The sequence below is a fragment of the Phaenicophaeus curvirostris genome, chromosome 2, assembly GCF_032191515.1.
Source record: "Phaenicophaeus curvirostris isolate KB17595 chromosome 2, BPBGC_Pcur_1.0, whole genome shotgun sequence".
Lineage (NCBI taxonomy): Eukaryota > Metazoa > Chordata > Aves > Cuculiformes > Cuculidae > Phaenicophaeus > Phaenicophaeus curvirostris.
Window position 1 is genome coordinate 14,203,510 of NC_091393.1, and position 6,000 is coordinate 14,209,509.

Sequence of the window (6,000 nt, forward strand, 5' to 3'; positions counted from 1 at the left end):
ATCTTCTGCACTGTTTTGGTAATTACTGCATTATAACCATGCAAGGACAAGCAGTTTTGCTTTAAATATGCAAGTTCTCTTTTTGTCAATAAGATCAAGCAACTGTTTTGGGTTAAAAACATTATGACTCATTAAGCAAAGTGAGATTTACAGAGATAAAAGAATGATTGAGAGATGCGTCAGCACTGTTAGCCATGACACAGCATTAGATATTACTTTTGGAGACAAACATTTCTTTTAGCAGGGTCTGGACTACACATGGAAGGCCAGTTTTTCTAGAAGAAAAAAATAACAGGGTTTAGTACACATCCCGGAACCACTACCTCAGTGATCTCTCCTAAATAAAAGTAATAAAATTATGATCATGAGAAAAAGTAAAATTTTATAAAAGGGAATGATGCAAATATGCATGGAATCATATTAAAATTATGAATCAAATGCAAAACGTGCTGTCTAAAAAAAACGGGGTATTCTACATTTTTAATTATTCTTTGATAACATACATTGGGTAATTATTTTATGACATAGTGAGACAAAGAGTGATGTTTAAGTAAAGAAAAGCAAAACTTCATCGTAGTTGTGTAAGTGTTAGAAGGGGAGCACATAAAAAACCCAAGAGACTGCATCAGATCTGATATACTTAGAATTTTCTTCCTAGTGCATAATATCTATAAGAGATATTTTACTATATTTTGACACACTTTATCATATTTGCTGTAAGTTTTCTGAAGCCACTCTGTTTTCTGTAACATTTTTATGGTGATACTCTAATGGAAATATGTTTTTACATACAGACTGATGGAATACATTTATTGATTTCAAACCAAGCTTTATGAATAGGCAATAGTGTAAATTTCTTTTTTGTCTTTCAGTGTATTTCTTCCATTACTTCACTAATGAGAGCAGAATTCTAATTGATTTAAAGAAGGAAAAATGTAAAATGTTGCATTTGTCAATATAATCACAATAGTCTTTCATCTAATAACAATAAAATATAATGAATGCATCTAACAGCACGAAATATTAAAATCAAGCACTATGTAATCAGGGAAATAAAATAATAGTAATTTTTTACCACAATTAAAATAAAGTAAAAGCACAGCAATACTTAGACTGTTACCTAAGGCCTGTCAGGCATCCAAAAACATCCCGTGTACAAAACATAATGTGCACATACGCATAGGGTCTGACCCTGCCTCTAATCTCTTGCTTTTCAAATCAATGTGGAATATGCCTAAGTCAATTTCTAAACTATTTTTAAACACATTTAATAGATATATAAATGGGGTTTTTTTGTAGAAAGTCCTACAGAAGTCACTCTCACAGTCACACATGGAAAGAAATAGGCATTCTTAATCGCCAGCCAACAAAACAAAAACTGCTTATGGTCTGTCTATATAGTGGTCTCGCATTCATCACAAAAGGAAATTCTGTTTCATATCTGAATTCCTTGGAAGTACTTTGCCAATAATCATTAGCCTTAAGATCTTTATGTTAGTAGAGATGTCTAATTTAAACAAATACAGAAAATGTCTAATTATTTCAGCAGGAGCAGGGTCACACATCTTAGAAGAGGATCACCTTTCCCCTGCCTGTTTCATTAGATGTCTATTTGTCTAAAGCTTTAAGAATCATTAGATTTCAGAGCAATTAAGACAATAATTTAGCAAAAGTTATTATGTGTTTTATGTAGGAAAGTTTTGTATATATCTGAATCATGTTTATAAAAATAAACTGCGCTAATGGGTATAAAACAGCAAATATTAACCCATACACATACAAGCAAAAACACATTCAAAAGCAAAGCAAAATGTCAGGTTTGTTTATAAGGGGTTATATCATAATCATTATGAAAGCAGAGGCAAAAAAATCACTATGTCCTACCTATAGTCATTGTGCATGACTCAGAGCCCTACTGCTCATTCTACTGGCTAAGGCCCTGAGTTTGTTTCTTACAGATTTCCCTTCTAATCAGAAGAACTTCTGAAGCCTACGTCTTAATGTGCAAAGCAGATTAGAGCTCTGGACTGTGATGATGGATGTGCTTCTGTCTGTGTGCTTTAGTGGTTAAGTACAGTAGCGTACTCAGTCTCATCTGTGAAGTGGAACCAGTAAAAGCATATGTAGGAATAGCTGTACTGCAAAGAACAGAATCCACACAATACAGAATTTGAAAAATATAAAGGGATCATTTCATCTGTTCTTCCACATAGTGTTAAGTTGTAAAGACTTAAAATGTCACTGCCTATTCCCTTAAAAATCTCAGTTTACGATCGATCTTGAGTCTTCACAGATCGTGTATTAGAAAGATGGGGTATTTTTTTCCATATTAACCTAAATAATCTTCTCTATAAATAAGTTTCTTCTTCTACTTCAGAGTTCACTATGCTCTTTTGAGTAACTTTTCTATGCTGGGAGATTGCTGTTGTATTTCTCAGTCTTTTCTAGAGTTCCTGCAGTCTTCCTTTTATTATTTTTAATCTCTCTTGAGTCTCTAACTTGTCTGTATTTTAAAGTGGGGCATTGAAAACAGAATGCAGTACTTATGTAGGTCTCTCCAAAGCTGAATAAAGCAGAATGACTCACATCAGCTTCTGACATACTGCAATTCCCTTTAACATATCCTAAAATATTTTTCAAGAAAAGCACAGTTTGATCATGGTCAATTTGTAATCCAATATAAATCCCAAGTATTTTCTGTGCTGTTGCTCCCTAGCCAGCTGTATCTCATTTTGGATTAGTTCATTCTATTTCTTTCTTCTAAAGTGTATGATTTTCTACCCATTTCACTGCACATCTTCTTGCTGTTAATATATAAGCTTTAATCCTGTCCGCAATATAACCACCTGTTAGGTGCTTGCAACACTTGTGGTCTAGCAGTGAAAATAATAGCAGAACCCTGCGTAGAACCAAGTGCCTCTCAGACTGCTGTGAAACACTGAGAGGGCATTTTTTCAGCCTGGTTCAGCTTTAAGAAGTCATACAGGACTGTTGATTTTGTCAAAAGCTAAGGAGATGTTAACTATTGTAAGCAAACCCAGTACGTGACTGGCCTGCAGATTTTTACAGGAATCGATCAGACTTGTTTTGGTGTTTCACTCCTTTTTATGCTAAAAATTCTTGTGAGTCACTTTGGTGGCTATTTGTCTTTTCTGGATGCATGAGGTCCACAGCAGTTTGTAAGTATAACGTGCACATATGTAAGCATAGTACTCAGACTATTTGGTGCTCAGAAGAAAGATAATGTTCCTTTTAATGCTATGAAGACATTCATCTCTATTTCTTTTTGAGAAAATCCTGTAACTTGTTATTATATTTGCTTATTTTAATCTATCAAATTCTGTAAAGCTCTATAAAAGGTACCTAGATCACAAGCACTGTTTTATTTTTAAACAAAATAAAGATATGAAAACTAATCAGATTTCCATCAGTCTGAAGATGTACTTTGAATGAGGATTTATGGTTGCTAAAACAGTGTGAAATTTTAGCAGACTGCTTAAATTACGATTGCCATATGAGGACTTTTAAAGTGGAGCTGACCTGTTATTAATGTCTGTCCTGTTTGCTGCCTTGAAGCATAAAAGCCAAATGTATTGTTTTTCAACGCAGAGAAGTTTTAAAGTGCTGTATCGGTTTTCATCATAAAAATTCCAGACTCTGTACCACCCATGAGGATGAATAAAGATTGTAATCATTCTATATAAAATCCAGAAAGTAAAATATGATCTTCTTAAGAATAGGTAATATAATTTAAAGAAATGAAAATTACGTCTTCTTCATTAGCCATAGTAGTTTTCCAAGAGGAAAATAGTCAAAAGGCACTTGAAATATACTGGGAAGAAATTCAATGTTGTAGAATGTTTCCTTTCTTATTGCAGGAAACTTTGTTGCTTTCATACAGGGAAAGATTGGAAGAGGCTTTAGAACAATACATATATGCTATATATATATAAAACTGTTACAATGTTTTTCTGGTTTCTATTTTGTGGGAACTGATTAACAATATTTTTGTAATGTGTGGGTATTTTGAGTGCTGTTGCTGTTCTCACTAGTTAATTTAATAGCAACCCATAAGCTACCATCTTCTCCTCCTCCTTGGACAGACCCAACCATGTTTTCCGAGCCTCCTTACCCACCTCTGTCTCACTTCTCCCTGTAGCTCCTGCACTAAATGCAATCCTTCAACTTCTTGTATGTCATTGCTCAAGTTCTTCCCTTCTCTCATTCTTCCCTAAAATCTTTCTCTCCAGCTCTTTCATTCAGTTTCAGTTTTCAGCTTCTTTCCACCTGCTCTCTCAGTACCAAAATCCCTCCCATACTTCCAACAGAGATTTCTCCAACCCTTTTCTCCCACAATTGCCACCCCATTCCTGGCTTTTGTTGTGGCTCCCTCCTGCTGCTGCTTCTGCTATGTGAGTTTGTTAGGATCCATGATCCATGTTCAATAACTGAGAACAGTGATAACTGAAAGTTAGCTAGATGAGTAAAAAGGAAAATCATGTCCCTATTTCTTGAGTGTATTTTCTTCATTGCCAAAATTCAGTTTGGTAATAAAACACATTCTCCTCTTCTTGTATTACCTAACACACATCATATTGTTTTTAAAAATAACGCATACATACATATAAGACTGAAACAGCAGTCCAACAGATTTAATACTCAGTGCAAAGAACCTCAACAAAAACATAATTAATGCAACACAATGTTTGAGATTTTAAGCCAACAAAAGCCAGACCATTTAGAGCTAAGGTTCCCATAGCAACCTTACTCTATCTCCTCCTGTGTCTGTGTGATAGGGTCTTTTTTTTACATGACCACATATTGCTAGAGAATGTGCCGTATTATTCCATAAATAGAACATCAGTTTAATTGGTGAGTTAACTACACAAGGATGTACAAAATTGTATATATGTCTTAAAATGGAATTAAATCAGTGTGGCTTGCAGAGGTACTGTAAGTATATAAATGCTAGAAGAAATTTTCATGTAAGCTTCAACATGATATTACAATGTAATTAACATAAATCCTGCCTGCAAGTGAATTTTTGGTATGTTTTTAGTTTCCCAATTATCTGTTTCTCTCTATGTACTGAAACTAAAAAGGCTAAATAATTATGGAAGGTAATTTATTGGTATTTCTTAAAAAATAATACAAGGAGACTCTTCAATTTTAAAGGATTATTTTCTAGAGTAGGCAGCTATGCAAAAGCATATGAGAACTCAAAAAAGTCAGACTTTAATCAGACTTTAGGGCCTGAAATCATCTCATTTAGCTGAAAGTGTTTAAATTAAGGGGCTAAAGTTATGTATATATCTTGTAACTTCTCTACAGTTCAGGGAGATAGAATATTTTCTGAGGATGATTCAGTCCTCCTGAGGTGTGATTTGCCTTCTGCCTGTTTTGTTCTACTGGCTATGCAGTAGGCCTGGGGAAAACAGACAAGATTCCTTCCCTAGCCTAATTTATTGCTTCAAGTAGGATAAATGCGAGCTTTATTTTCCAAGAGAAAGGTATGAGATTTTCAGATATTTCTGATTACTTAATATATTTTATGGGTAGATGCAGGAGTCTCCCAGACTATACCGATATCAGGATCTAAATCCATGACTTCATGTTCACTTGACAATACAAACTAGTTCTGGATTGGACAGGACAACATGGCCATCTCTTTTTCAGTAAATATAGAACAGTATTGTGATTATTCTGGACTTACAGTGACTGCAGAAAGACAAATTATGCCTTATTTGAATTAATATTAAAATGATACAGACAATAATACCTGATTTATATATAAAGACTGTTGAAAGAACTCCATTTGTGTGTATTTGAATGAGCAGAATGAGTTAACTTTGATTCAGCACTTGATATTCTTCAGCTGTGGCATTTTTGATACAGGACTGTCTCAGAACCTAGGAATATATCTACAGCATTGGATAAGGTACCTCAGCTCATGCGTTTTGATTCAATAATACTTCTGGATGCTGATTCAGGTGCTGCAGC